Raw genomic sequence first — 16,612 nt, 5'->3', positions numbered from 1 at the left:
ATAATATACACATTCATTAGGAAGAAAAATAAAAAGTAGTCCGGTAACAAACTATTAATCAAATTGATTTTTTATTTATTTATAGCTTTTTGGATGTATTAATTGGCTCAAGTCGACGTTATTCTTTAGTTCTTCCTCTTTTATAGCGACAAATTAGTTTCTCACTAATTGAGCAACATCACATTTGTAATGACAATAAATAATGGAGTAAGAAACTACTAATATTAGGAATACATTAAATTTAAGTGCGGAGCAGATCGAGATCTCCACTCTGAAGCGACTGAAGTGGAAGAGAGAAATAAACTATATTTTGTGTTACCGTATACTATTAATTACTCAAGTAAAGTGATACACCATTTGTTTGATAGTTAGCTAGAGCATCCATGTATTTATGCTTATTACTTGTTGCACGATAAATGTCCTAAGATTTGCCTCTTCATCGCCATCGTCTCACCGTTCGATCAAAGATCCCACCTCACGAGTTCTTTAGAGCATTTCCAACGGTAGGCTCTGTTCTTTCTAAACTTTTTTTTTAGATATTTTTTGTCGCCTTTTTTGAATTTTTGTTAAATTTATGTTATTTTTGTGAATTACTCATTCATCTCGATGAGAGGAACCTAAAAATAAAACAATTACAACCAAAAGACGGGGAAAAAAAAAAGTTAATAACCAAAAAAAAAAAACACAAAAAAGTTTATTAAAGAAAAAAAATTGCTGAAACAACTGTTTTTTTCGTCTTCAATGTTGACTTATATGTACTTTTGCACATTTGCTCCATATTTTTATGTTTTTCTCAGTAATTCCTCTCGTCGAGATAATAATAAATAATAAAAGTTATGATGAAAATTTTTAAAAAAAAAAAGGAGATAAGCAAAAAGTAAATGATCTAGTACAAAATATCACAACAATAATTAAAGAAAACAGGGCCTTAAACTACATTATCGTAAACTAAACGGCTTGTAACCCAGTAGTTATCTCCTAATCCTTCGACAATAGAGGTCAGGATTCAATCTTCCTATGAGGCGATTGTGGTCCAAAATGGCGAAACCTTAGAGGTGAGTGAAAAGGGCCAGAAAAATCCTTATAAGATGTACTTGTACCCACCAACCTGAGTAGACCAGACTCCAGACACAACTCAGAAATAAAAATCGTACTCCAAACAAAGACACAAAACAGAAAGTCTACTGGCACAGCAAAGCTGTGCATAGACTGTGCACAGATTTTTATGTGGGGCCCACTAAGGGTCCCACACAAGTAATCCGAGCCGTTCATTATGTTTAAAACATTTTTTCAAAGGCTCCCGCGAAAAATTAGTTCAATCCGATATTTATAAGTACTTGATTTGAGCTGATTTTTCGCGGAGATCCTTGAAAAAATGTTTTAAACATAATGAACGGCTCGAATCACTTCTGTGGGATCCGTGGTGAGCTCTACATAGAAATCTGTGCACAATCTGTGCATAGATTTGCTGTGCCAGTAGACTGGTTCCAACACAAAAACCCAAAGAAGATCGAACACAAAAACCCAGAAATAAAGTCCTGCTCCAAAAACACCACCAAGGCCCAAAGAAGACATAGGCCAAGCCCAGAGATACATCCCACAAGGATTCAGGGCAGAGAAACCGAAAAATCTATGAGTACCGACCATTGGGGGAGAGAAAACGTACTGACGGCCGCCGGCGGGCCGTCTCCGGCCACCGGACGGCCGATCCGAGCCGTTCAAAAATTCTAAAAAATAAAACCGAGGGGGTCAACGCGGGAATCAAGGGCATCCTAGGTGTTTAGGGTGCTTGATCAAAGCACCCTTTTTTCGTGTATATATGTACACACACATATATACACGAAAAAAGGGTGCTTTGATCAAGCACCCTAAACACCTCGGATGCCCTTGATTCCCGCGTTGACCCCCTCGGTTTTATTTTTTAGAATTTTTGAACGGCTCGGATCGGCCGTCCGGTGGCCGGAGACGGCCCGCCGGCGGCCGTCGGTACGTTTTCCCTCCCCGTGGTCGGTACATATAGCAACACTCGAAAGAAACAGACCCAAACCCACAGACAAGCCCAGAAAAAGAAAAAAAAAAAAGCCCAAACCAAAGAAACAGGACAATACAGAAACCAAGCCCCCACAGACCCCAAAGAGCAGTCCAAACACTAATGGAGCTTTGGGCAATACCATTGAGCTAGAAGCGAGTTGGTGAAACAGATTACAAATACATAAGCACACAGGACTAGAAAATTAAGGAAATTACCAACGGCAAAGAGTCCCTTTCAATGGTAAACGAGATCATTTATAAAAGATTTTGTTTGTATTTCAAAAAACGAAAGCGTAGTTTTCGCCGAACGTTGAAGTAGTTCTGATAAAAATGGTCTAGTTAAAAAGGAAAGATAATGTCTAATACTACTGGGCTAATTAGTTATTTTATCTACGATTTGCGCATGTTTTTTTTTTTTTTTTATCATGTGATATTCTATTTCTATTATGATAATATATAGATCATAGATAATTTCCCTTAAAAAAAATGCACTATTTTGACTAATATTCTTAATTAGAATAGGCTTATTTTAATTGAATAATCGAACGATATTTGTTTGACATAAATATGATGATAGCATTAGTTTTGACTTACCAAAAAGGCTCCTAACAATCACCTTTTCTGTTGAAAATAATGAAAGATACTCAAAAAAAGACATTATATCGCAAAAGAGTTATGGACTCATTTATAATAGTACACTGCTAAAGTTGTCTTTTCCAAAATACATGATCAAACAAGATTTCATCTATTAGATTAGTTATCCCTTCAATTACAAATAACTGGGTCTTCAAATGTTCACAGTCCGTAGAATTTTTAATTGAGCGAGTACTTGGAGTATTTATGATTTATGATCAGTTTTTAGAGGAAAGTAAAAATTTTAATGGCTCAAATTCAAAAAAAGAAAATCATAAAATCTAGACCAATGAAAATTTCGTGATTTGCAACTTGTATACACACTGTTGGTACTAAAATTACAGAGTTGTTTAAACCCAATCCCATTAATTTTGATAAATAAAAAAGATCTTTCATTAATTCAAGTCAAAACTGGTCAAACCTTCAAAACAAATCTTGGGCCCATCCAAGAATGGAAAATTTTCAAAATATCCCTTAACTTTGACATAAAAGGTCTCTCAAACTTTCTTTACAACTTCAAGTAAACACCTAAAATATTGAGAAGTTATTCAATTGGGCTCCTGCTATTTAAATCCATCAAAAAAATTTTTTTGTCAAAGCAATAACAGGCTTCTATTGATAACAAAGAAACAAACAGCTAAAACAGATGATTATCACGCTCTAACGAACCTAATAACCAAGCTCTAACGAACATAATAACCAAGCGGATCACGCTCAATGGTGATCATACTCATGCCCAGTACCAATGCAAACCCCAATGCCTTATGTCTCTCTCCGCACCCCAGCCTCTGCACAAAGTACTGACTCCGTTGTCGAACCCAGGTTAACTGAGCGCGCCGCCACAAATCTGTCCAGTGAATACCGAACCACCATTCCCGCACCTGAGATACCTCCACCCGCCGAACTCTGAACCCACGCACCATCCACATTGATCTTCAATTCCCCATGGGCAGGTGGTGTCCACCGTAGCTGGGATTTCAAATCCATCAAATTTACTAACATAATTTGTTGACTAGGTTTAATTAATTTTTTTTCCGTTAGATGCTGACTTGGATGTTCATTCTCTATATATACCTCTCAACCCATTTGAAGAAAATTAGTTTCGGCTAGGTTTCGGTTTTTAAGTGAAATGGACCATAATGTTCCAAACCGAACCGACACTTTAAGTCTTCCATTTGATTTTAATCCCAACCGTTTATATGTTTAGTAAGTGACTATTTGCTCTCCACGAACCAATGAGTAAAGTTAGAAAACCCTATATCAAAAAAAGCTTAGTCACCTACATACAATTGGTGTTGGTTTTTGATTTTCGAAAACCGATTGGTTCGGATAGGTTTAAATATTGGTGAAAAACCGATCGAATTGATCCGATTTCATCATAAATTTTAGATACAAAGATAAGCAAATCTGGGTTCAGGAATTTAAGAGGACTTTTAGAGAAAAGAAATTGTATGGGACCCACAAATTCAAATCAATATACTTTTTGATAATAATAAATATACACTTTTTATTAAATAAAAAAATTCTAAAATCAACCCAATTAGCTGACAATAATAAGTTTGTGAATATGTATTAAAAAGTGTGAAAAATACATAAAAATACATGTTTTTCTTACTTTAGAGTGTTTATCGTCAACCTAGTGGGCTGACAGTAGCAAGATCGATATATAATGAATAGTTTACGTTGAATTCAAATTGTTAAGTTAATCAGTAGCCTTTTTGCCATCTTAATTTCCTATACAAAATTGTGAATTCATACGGTATTTCTACCATAAAAACCTCTAATCAATCAACTCATAACTAGCATACTTCCGGCTTTAAAACACTTGACTAGACCATGTACATAACCGTTCAAAATACATCATGCTCTCGCTTTCAGTCTTCGTATTGTTTATATATTCTCAATTCTTGCTTGTGCGGAGTCTAATAGTTTGAGATGTATGTCAAATACGTCTTTAAAGTGTTTATCGTCAATCCAGTGGGCTGACAGTAACAAGATCGATATACTATGAATAGTTTAAGTTGAATTCAAATTGTTAATTAGTTAATCAGTAGCCTTTTTGCCATCTTAATTATATTTCCTATACAAAATTGTGAATTCATACGGTATTTCTACCATAAAAACCTCTAATCAATCAACTCATAACTAGCACACTTCCGGCTTTAAAACACTTGACTAGACCATTTACATAACCGTTCAAAATGCACCATGGTCTCGCTTTCAGTCCTTGTATTGTTTACGCATTTTCAATCCTTACTCGTGCGGAGTCTAATAGTTTGAGATGAGTGTCAAATACTGCTCACATAAGTGCACGCAAATCATGTAACTTATTAGCACATGACTGATGACTCATAGTATACCAATCCATCCATCACATGCACCGTTGCACACACAAACTTCGCATCCCATACAGCCATACTCAGCCGAATCTCTCTCTCTCTCTCTCTCTCTCTCTCTCTCTCTCTCTCTCTCACACACACACACACATATGCACTACTACTATTTCGTTTTCCCCTCCATAAATACCGGCCCTGAATTAACTCATGATCAAGACTTGAAAAAATCATAATCACCACACATATACCCATCAACCAAACATGCAATGTTGCTTGCACCCTACGTACACTCTCTCACATGCAATGTTGCTTGCACCTCGCACCCTACGTACACTCTCTCTCTCTCTCTCTCTCTCTCTCTCTCTCTCTCTCTCTCTCTCTCTCTCTCTCTCTCTCTCATTCATCAACCCATACCATCACATGCACTGTTCTTTTCTCACTCCAAGTTCGTTTACATGTCATTTTTGCATTTATATATGCAATCATGACCAATATATAACTCTTAATCAAGAATTCAACTTCAGCCCTGTATCTTAGAGTTCCCATTTGCTTGATGTTGAAAAAACAAAAACAAAAAAAGCACATATCATGTGATGGCTTTGCCCATAAAAAGAAAAAAAAATTCTTCTCTTTTCTCTGGTTTCTAATTTAAAAAGAAGGGTGTTTGCAGGGATAGAGCCAGGGGGGGTCAGTAGGGGTGATCACCCCTGCAAGAAGAAAAAAAAACACTATTATTATATGTAAAAAAAAATTCCTATGAAAGTATATAGGCTCTGTCACACCCCAAAAATGAGAAGTGACCGGCCGTGTATCACAAGGCCAACTCATGGAACACGTAACTTAGAATAAAATAAACTGTCAAACAATAATGATTTTTTTTATTAAATAAATTCAAAACCAAATAAATCCCGATCATAAACATGGGGCAAAACCATCCTATGAACCAGCCAATAAAAATTTACCATCAACAATATAGTAATCCCATTTTACTCAAAAGCTATACAAAGTGCGGAAGCGATGATTAAAATCTTTATACTAAATGCAACATCCTATGGAGGTAAAAAAAAAAAAACCCCCTTACCTTGGGAGGACCCATATGTATTTTGAAAACTTGACTACTATGGAGTTGGATGGGAAAGAAAAATTTGCTAGCTACAAATAAAATATTCAACCTTGACATATCACTTTAGTAAAAAAAAAAAAAAAGAGAAAAGAATGGGATGGATTCTTTTTTGTTGTGTTAGCACTGAGGGAGCCTTACAGCTATACATTTAGAATCGATGGATGTAAGCAATTTTATGGATTTGATTTCTGTTTTGGTTAATAATTTTTTTTTGTGAGCCATAAATATTCGGTGCAACGTATATTCATTGATTGGTGGTTCTAGAAGCGTATGCGGTACGTTGCATTGCAGGAGTGTGGTTAATGTTTAGGTGGAACACTAAGAGTTGGCAGCATATATATTAAGTGCCAAAATTTGGATTGGGGATGCACTATGGATTAAGATAATGAATTTGGAGTTTTGCGAATATGGTCGCATTATAATGGTCTAATGGAACTGTTCCATTAAGGTTATGTGATATGCTTGATTGCCTACTCAAAACCATGAATATGCATTGGAAGATGAGTCCTGGGTTGAAATTACGGTATTTTGGATTTTTAGAAGACATGATGTTGTTGCTTACAATAATCCTTTTGTTTGAATTGTTATATTAATGCCGGATTTTTATGCATTGGTGGTCCCTGAAGTGTATGTCATAGTGGAGTATGGATAATGCCGTGTTTTCTTTTTACGGTGGAGCAGTTTGTTGAGATCTTTGAGAATTAGATTTGGTTAAGTGATTTGGTAAGGTTTAATAGGTGGTTAGTTATATATTTAATTTAATAGAAGAATGAGCAAACCGATTCAAGTTATGGAGATTCGATTTTTGTTAGAGGGCTTGATATTATTAGATATGGTATGAGTAAATTTATTGATGCCAGATTTTGATCTACTAGCTAGAAGCTACATTAGATACATTTAGATGCAATGCTACGAAATACAATAAGAAAGTAATTGGTTTAAGTTATAATTATTGAATGGGCCGGTATAGTTTGGGAGTTTACTCAAAATTGACTAGTTTAATCTTATGGAGATTCGGGAATTCTTATGGTGATTGCAAATTTGGGTTTCATATTCCTGGTGATGGGAATTGTATTTTGTTTGATGACTAACTACAAAAAAAAAAAAAAAAAAGAAGAGAAGGGGTTATTGGAGTTTGCATTGAAAGATGTATACTTTAACTTTCAAAGTATTTCTTTTTATCGGCATTAACGTTGAAAAATGTTTGTTGTGTGCCATACAAATTTTAGGGAGTAAGGAAATTTTTTTTTACTGGACAATTTCAATTCCAAGTACGGTTGTGCTAAACTTTATTTTTTTCAAAATGTGTGACGAATGAGATATACCGGTTCTCTTATGTTAAGAATGTACTATAATGGTAAACCAATTCTTAGGTCCAAACTTTTAACTGGGATAAGAAATTGATGCCCCGACTATTTTATTTGAAGTGGTACTTTTGATTTCTTTTCACGATGCTATACTTTTCGTTGTGATTAAATGTTTACGGAAAAAAAAAATGCTTTTATTTGATATAGAATTTTATTTGGAAAAATTGGGTGGTGGCTATTACTTTGACATTCTTTTACAATTCTGGTAATCTTAATTTGATTGACGAGGTTGGTTGATTAACTTCTTCGATAGATTTGGGAAAGTTCAATTTCTGGTCATATTACAAGAGATATTTTTTTTCGAATAGTAATTGGAAGGATTTGGAGTTTACAATAGGAGATATGATGTTTCTTAAGGTATCCCCATGGAGATCGAGGTGTTCATCGGTTTGGCAAAAAGAGGAAGTTGAGTCCTAGCTAGATTGGGCTTTTTGAGGTGGTTGGTGAGGTGCCATATCGTTTAGCTCTGCCGTCTAGTTTGGTTCCGGTTCATAATATTTTTCATATATTGATGAAGAGGAAGCATGTGCACAGTCTGTCCGATGTGTTTCATTACGATCCACTTCATGTTCAGGATGATTTAGCCTACGATGAGCAACCCAACGAGATACTTGATACAAAGGGAAAGGTACTTCACAAGAAAAGAAAAAAAAAACATTTGGTTGAAGTGTTGCGGTGCACACACGGTTTATAAAGCTACTTTGGAGCATAAGAGTATATCATGTTTGTATGGATGAGGTTAGTATGCAATTTTGAGGACGAAATTTATTTTAAGGAGGGAAGGATGTTACGGCCTAGCATTTTCATTTATTTAATTAGTCATATTGCCGTTATTAATTGGAGTTATAATTGGGTCCCAATTAATTACTTGCAAGCGCTATGGATATTGTTGACACGATTGTAATATTTGAGGTATAAGATCGATTTTGGGTAAAATAGTGGAACTGAATGGTAATTTTATAAATTTTGTTACGTTCTATCTAATACTAATTAGCTATAGTTTAAGGTACCACGTTATTAGGGGTAGTTATAAGAGTTGTACTTGGTCAGATATTCAAAAGGTTATTAGGGTTTTTGTTTAAGAGAACGTCTGATGAGATACTAAGCTTAAGAGAACTTCTGACTTTTGAGAGAGCAACAGCCGAACTTTGAAGGAGGGTTTTCTTGGAGTTCTCCTAAGGTAATAGTATACTCCATCTCTCTCGTTTCTGTTCATCTACCTTTTCACATAGCAATAGGGTGCATGGATTGGATATTGATATATCTTGATTTTGGAGAGAGAGCACGGAAGATGGGTTTGCTTGTGCTATCGTGATTGTGTAAAGTGAGTCACCACGTTGCATTGATCTGTTTTTGTTGGGAATTGGTAGTGTTGAAGATTAGGGGAATCATGATACTAGTTCTACATGTGGCAAAGGAGTTAAATATTTAAATTGGTAAGGCTGTGTGCGTGTGCTATTGATGAGTAGATTATGTAGTTATTCTTATGTGAACAAAGCCTTTTTGGTAAGAGTTTGGGATTGGAGAACAGGTGGTTTCGTAGGAGATCATAAATTGTTGGGAATTGAAATCCAAAGTTCGGGTTAAAGCTTTGGTTTGGTACTCTGATCGAACTAGTAACTTAGATTGAGGTTGGGTAGTTTATTGACACAATATTGTTCCCTAGCTAGTACATGGCCAGCGTAAGTGTAGATTAGTTAATTATTTTGTATTATTCTTTTGTTCAGGTTAACTTCATTTCGCGTCGTTCGGTTACATTATCTTTGGATCCAGTTGAGTAGTTATGTATGTTAAGTATTTTCGAAAGATCCATGTGTCCCTTAAAAGTATTTTCTTCAGAAATTTATATAAATGTTATTCAGAAACTCAAAATTGTTTATAAGTTGTTCTATAAATTAGCATGCGATGAATTTTCTGAGATCAATTGTTAATATTCATTTTGGTGAGAACTTGGTGGATATCAATGAGAACATTTATTTCAAAAGTCCAGGGAAATTATTCTTTCTCATGTTGGTGACCCTGGCCATTAGAGAAAAGACCGTGTTAGGCCGGTGACCCTAATGCTCAACGGTTTTCTTTTGCCGGATCGTCTTAGAGAAAAGTACCACGGGCTGCCAACCCTGGTGACTCTAAGTTTGATATTGGATCCAATTTTGATGAGATTTATTTTGGTCATGGTACTGTTTGATTGTGGTTCCCCATTGTTGATGGAGTTATTGTTGTGATCACCACCAAGAATATTTATTTGGTTAAATGCTTCATTGATTAATTTATTATTCTATTGGACACCTCGTATGCCAAACTATGATTTAATGGTAAATTAATTTAATCCTCACTTTCAACTTTATTTATTATACCTACTTGTTATTCACTGAGCTCGTCAGTTGACGGATTTATTCCAACTTCTCTTTCAGGCAAGTTGGGGATTTAGGCAAGGACTCTGGCGGTATCTCGGGAATTTCTTTTGTTCGACCTCCTTAGGGTGTCTCATCTTAGTTTTATTTTAATAACTCGCTTCCGCATTCGAGACAATTGTCAGATAACGACTCCTCTTTATTATTATTGGATCTCTGGCTATTGATTGGTTCATGGAATGGTTGTGCCCCATAATTTTTGTTGAAATTAATTGGTTGGAGTTGTTCTTAATAAAAAAAATGTTGACCATTTATTAGTTCATTGCCTTGGTTTTTAATCAAATTTCTTTTTAGGCTGCATGTTCTATGAGTTTCAGTCTTGTGATTCACGGCCGATCACTTCCCATTTTGGGGTGTGACAGGCTCACCCCTATGTAGAATTTTGAAAAAAAAAATATAATTGTAACCTTTGAACTACGAGGATACTAACATTAATTACTAAAGGCTAAGGGCTAAAATATAACAAAAAATAAAACTATAGGGTTAATATTGTGAATATTCAAGTAATAAACTTCTACCTTTCATTAAATAGGTTTAGTGTTTTACAGTTTTATTTCTTTTTGCCCTAAAATCTCAATGGCACACCAAATCCTCTCTCTCTCTCTCTCTCTCTCTCTCTCTCTCTCTTTCTCTCTCTCTCTCCCTCGGCACAAAATGACAAAAATCCCCAATAATCCCCAATTGTTAAGACTTCAAAGGCAATTTCGAGAAATAGAGACAGAGAAGAAGATATTTTGGAAACCCTGGGTAATTTTGGTAAAATTTAAGTTGTAGGTATGTTTCCCAATTGTTATTTTAGACTTCTCTTAATTCTTTATTTTTTGACTGGTAAAATCAAGTAAAATGAAAGTCTATGTACCAAATTCGTCCAGTTGTAATTAATGAAAAAGAAAAAGATGAACAATAAAGAAAAACAAGAAACATACATCAAGATCTATCTCATTAGTTAAACCAATTTATGTATTTATATTATTTTAAGTTTTAATGTATTTACGTGATTATGCATGTGTATTTATATTTTTTTCTTGCACGCACGGTCGCCCCTACGTGGTGAAATTCTTGGCTCCGTCCCTGGGTGATTGGCTACGGTTTTTGCACTCTCTATTGTGTAAAATTACATCCTAAGTGTTTGGCCACGGCTTTTAAATTGCTTTGTATTAAAACTCATTCTGAAAATTGAACCGGAGATTGCATAATTCAAAATGGCCCTTGAATTAAAGGAAATTTTTGAATTATACTTTTGGTCACAAAACCACTCCGCAACGAACATTTGCACATATATATATATATATATACAGTCAGGTTCCGGTGAGGGATCCCTTATTTTTTTAAAATGCGGGACTTTCCTTCCCGATTGAATTTCGATGATCCGAGCCGCTCAAAGTGATCAGAACGTGATTTTAAGGGTCCCCGTGAGAAATCAGCAAAAACAATGACCGGGAAGGGCTTCATCCGAGCAGTTTTCATTGAACGGTTCAAAAAAAAACTGCTCGGATGAAGCCCTTCCCGGTCATTTTTTTTGCTGATTTCTCGCAGGGACCCATAAAATCACATTCTGCACACATTGAACGGTTCGGATTTTCAAAATTTGATCGGAAAATGAAAGTCCCGCATTTTAACAAAGTGAGGGATCCCTCACTTGATAATTTGTGTATATATATATATATATATATATATATATATATATATATATTCTCATTATAATCCATAACCCACAATCCACAAGCCAAAATTAGGAAATTAAATAATTAACTTTGAAGCACCCCTTTAATAAATAGAAGAGAAAAGTAACTATTAAGAAAATCAACTACATTTTCCACCACGGCTTTGGATAGGCGAGCAAAATATAAAAGTCAAAACCAATCAAAATTAATGAATATCGTGCCATGAATTAGTGTGAAGCAGACAAATGATCAAATGCGTATTCATTTACTATTTGCATTGAGCCACACCAAGCAGAAGTTTGAACTATTTATTATTTTCCTTTATGATATGAAAGCTACATAAATTTGAGAAATTAAATAAATTGTGGAAATTACTGTAGGTACTAGTAGAGTGATACAACGCACATGTGGAGTTGTACTTGTAGTAGTGAAACATATATAGTGAATCCTTGCACTTCGTGAGCCAGTAGTGCATGTTCTTCATCCAAATCAATTAATTAAAGCAACCATTTGCCTTTTAATAGAATTTGGAAAACCCGTTAAAGGTGGGATAATAAATTTGGTCAATGGGAAATTCAAAATGCATGTTTATGCAAAAACACTCTATCACTATATAGAAAAGTTGTTCCCTCTCAGTCCTATTCAACAGAAAATTCATTCTTTATGAGAAATTTCTTCAAAATTTGGTTTTAAATAACATCTAATTCCATTTTGCTCGATTGCTAAACTAATTCCGTCCTATACGAGGATGATTAATATATGAAAATGGGTAAGTTCTTTGGTATTAATATGATATGAAATGGTTAATTTAGGACATTGCACTCCTAAGTGCTAACTGGCCCCAAAGTGAAGGACTGGAGCACCAGCATGAGGGAGCATCACAACGACGGAGAAGACGAACCCGACATATTGTTCCAGCAAAAGATCCACGCCTAGCTTGTTCATCTCAATAGCTTTTTGGCTTCTTTTTTTATTTTGTTCTTGCTCAAAAATTTCTCGTGTTCATTTTGCTATATACTTCGTATATGCTTTTGTCGATTATAAATTCTTCTCGATGAGAGGAATCGGAAAAGTAAAAAATTATGATTTTTACCCAAATATTATTGAAAATATTCGAGATAAAGCCCAAAAAACCGGTTTGTCGCAAAATGAACAAACGTGATTTTTTTTAATAAGAATAAAACAAAAAAAAGAAGCCAAAAAGCTCTTTAATTAGTTTAACAAGGCCTAAATGCTACGAAAGAGAGAGCGTGCAATATCAATACCAATTAGCATATTAGCACCACACACGCAAACAAAACAAAAACAAAAACAAAAAAAGGAAAAAGGAAACACATTTCATAAACCAATTGCAAGTGTCAAACACTCGAAAATAGAATACTTGGTCTCTTATTCTTGCATTGTCAGTTTTCATGGAATACTTGGTCTCTTATTCTAGGGTGGTGGCAAATGCTCTGGGTCTGTCCCCCTTCTTTGGTGGACCTAACGAATTGGTGGTTTGACAACAGGTTTAAGAGTTTGGAAAGGCACATTTGGGAGGTGACCTTTTTTGCTACCTTATGGTCTTTGTGGCTTGTAAGGAACGATCTTGTTTTCAACAATGTGTTACGGTCAGCTTGCGAGGTGGGGGACCAGATTAAGACAAGGGTGGCTATGTGGATGAAAGCCAATTAAGTTCGTAATCAAGGTGTAATTGTTGGGATTTGTCCCACATCGGTTAAATATCTCCTCCAAAACTAGTATATGAGCTTGGGCAGCCTCTCCACTCTTTGCCAATTGGTTTGGAGTTGGATGCTTTAACATGGTATCAAAGCTAGAGTTTTCGGAGGCTTTTCCCCTTTGTCTGTGCCATAGTTGCACTTTCTTTCATTGTGATTCGTGTGTTCCGGATCCTTTGTTTATCTCTCCACGTGCGAGTTAGGGGTTGCACGTGTGGGGGAGTGTTGGGATTTGTCCCACATCGGTTAAATATCTCCTCCAAAACTAGTATATGAGCTTGGGCAGCCTCTCCACTCTTTGCCAATTGGTTTGGAGTTGGATACTTTAACAGTAATTAGTCGAGGATTTTAAATGTTTTCTAGGAGGTATCCGTAAGCTGAAGCTTTAGCTTGGAGGAGTTGCGCATCCAACCTCCGGCTGGATGTTTGAGTTTTCATTTCTTCTTATGTTTTTCCTGTTTTCGGTTTGAGCTAGTTTGCTCATCCCTTTCTATCCTCGATGTACCCCTTTCGAGATTTAATAAATTTGTTTCGTTTGCTGAGAAATAAAAACACTCGAAAATAGAAGTAAATTAAAAAAACTAAAGGTAATCGAAATTGGACTTATAGTCTAAATTATTTGCCGTTAAGTAAATTAAGACCATGGGAAGTTCAACTATTGCTTATATAATTATCTCTGGTTTGCCAGTTGATAGATATTGTAGGAAGAGCAACTGCCACCTGAAGCCGAAAAATTCTTTAAAATCTGGACCATTAATTGCTGAGATGGATGGATGAGATTATGCGGCTCTGTAAATAACCTATTTATAGCAGCTCCGTGAGTATCACTCAACAAACAAAGGTGTACCCGCACTAAACCTCCCCTTCGAAGCTAGTACTAATTGATATGTCTTAACTCTAGATGCTAGAAAGAGGCGTTGCGCACCGAATAAAAAAAAGTAAAGTATATATTGTTAAATATATTCACAAAAAACCAAGTTAACTAAAACTTTTTTTTTTTTTCCGTATCAAATTAAGTAGTATTGGATAAAATTTAAAGGCGTAACGAGCCTTTCCCCCTTCATAGACTAAGACTTTGATCGAGTTATACGCCATAAAATCTATTACTTTGGCATCTATCACAAAAAAGAGAAAAGGCGGAAGATGAGTAAAAGCGAGAGTGAGTGTATTTCTTATATTTGCAATATTAGTGCATGTGAATAATATTGTAGATGATCAGTGCTACAATATATTCAAGTTTGTCTAGTTTTTCAAGCGAGTCAATCTCAAACGGACTTTTACTGAGTCAATGTCAAGCAACTTGATTAGTAATTTTTTATCCATCATATAAGCGACCGATTAATATGCAAATGAAGGGTTGGCAATATGCCAACTTGGGAGCATATTAATGTCAAAGATGCACTAGTAGTACCTGTTGAACTTGACTAATGCAATCAGGACTGAAAGAGTAAAGCGAAATAAACAAAATTAAGAAGGACTATATTTTCTCTCTTTATTTGAACAATTTGGTTACTATTTACCCTCGTTTTTTGCACCAAACCTTGGGCCTGCGCTAAAGGGTCATTTAATTAAAAAGGGCCGATATTTATGAGTTTCTCGGACTTAAAATTAATGGGTCACATTAATTTTATAATTTGGAGCAAGGCCCAATTAATTTTAGTCTAGAAGCTTGGCCTATGTTTTATTTTGTGAGAATTGGCCCATGATTTGTGGATTGACTCCAACTGTTGAGAACAAAGAAGATTGTGGGCCGTGATGCATGGAATAATTGTCCCAAAGCCACGTGATCAAATGGCCCACACGTCCTTTGATTTCTCCGAGAAATTATTCACTGCCCTTGGGGCAACACGTCAGCTCTTGCCCTTGAGCTTTCCTGGCTGTCCTTTCCACACTTTTTCCCCCAGACTCTCCCTACAGTCCCTAAAACGTTACCGTTTTATTTAAAAAAAAAAAATTCAAAACCATCGATTTGCAATCCTATGAAACAGAAACGTAATTATGAGAGCCTTAGAGTCAAAATTTAACTATGTCTCTTTAGAATAATATGATCAGAATAAAAATATCTGCACACCCGTTCAAACGGATTAAAAATTGAAGCATTTAATTTTTTAACTATATTTTTTAATATATAAACGGTTTCAAATAAGTCTAAGTCATAAAAAAATTTGAATAAGGACAAAAAAATAAAATCACTTGACTTATTTAGCAGAACAACCTACTCAAGTTCTCTGAATCAAAAGAAAAAGGCTTTCCGCTAAAATAATAAAATCTTCACACCCGTTCAAATGGATTAAAAATTGAAGCACTTAATTTTTTAACCATATTTTTAAATACATAAACAGTCTCAAAAAATTAAGTGTTCAAATTTTTACTCTATTTGAATCAGTGCAAAGATCTTGTCAATATAATCAGAATAACAAGATCTCCACACCGATAAACGGAGTGAAAATTTAAGCAATTACCATTTATATATTAAAAAATATGATTAAAAAATTAAGTGCTTTAATTTTTAATCCGGTTGAACGGGTGTGCATATATTTTTATTTTGATCATATTATTCTAAAGAGACATAGTTAAATTTTGACTCTAAGGCTCTCATAATTACGTTTTTGTTTCATAGGATTGTAAATCGATGGTTTTGAATTTTTTTTTTAAAAATAAAACGGTAACGTTTTAGGGACTGGGGGAGAGCTGGGGGGGAAAAAGTGTGGAAAGGACAGCCAGAAAAGCTCAAGGGCAAGAGCTGACGTGTTGCCCCAAGGGCAGTGAATAATTTCTCGATTTCTCCATGCATAAAAGAAGCAGTTGAGTCTTTATCCAAAAATTGGAGGCAAAGGGACACATGGCAAGCTGTGGACATTTGGAAAGTTGGAGAATAACGCATGATCTCCATATTCGTATGTTTGGGTAGTGGGCACTCGAGTATTTGCATTTTGGCTCTAACACGGTGATAGAAACTGCTGATAACCGCTGCATTTGGAGGAAAAAATGGCAACATGGGACACTTGGCATCACCAAGAGAAGGCAAGAGATTATTCTTGCATGCAAAGCAGAAGACCCTTGCTTATAAATATTAGTTTTCAAGAAGAAAAAATGGTTCACACATCAATCAAGCTTAACGCTTAAAAACCAAAGCCTTTCTAGTGAAGCAATTATCTCACTTCTCTCACATTCACTCAATTATTTCTTCAAGTAATTCGGGTTTCTATCTCTCTTGTACCCCAAACTTTATTATTACAACATAATAAAGTTATTTCATCTCTCTTGTACTCCTAACTTTATTATTACGACATAATAAAGTTATTCTACGTTGTTACTTCTTTTCC

This window comes from Rhododendron vialii, chromosome 9a (genome assembly GCF_030253575.1).
Source record: "Rhododendron vialii isolate Sample 1 chromosome 9a, ASM3025357v1".
Lineage (NCBI taxonomy): Eukaryota > Viridiplantae > Streptophyta > Magnoliopsida > Ericales > Ericaceae > Rhododendron > Rhododendron vialii.
Note: the sequence above shows the minus strand (reverse complement) of the source record.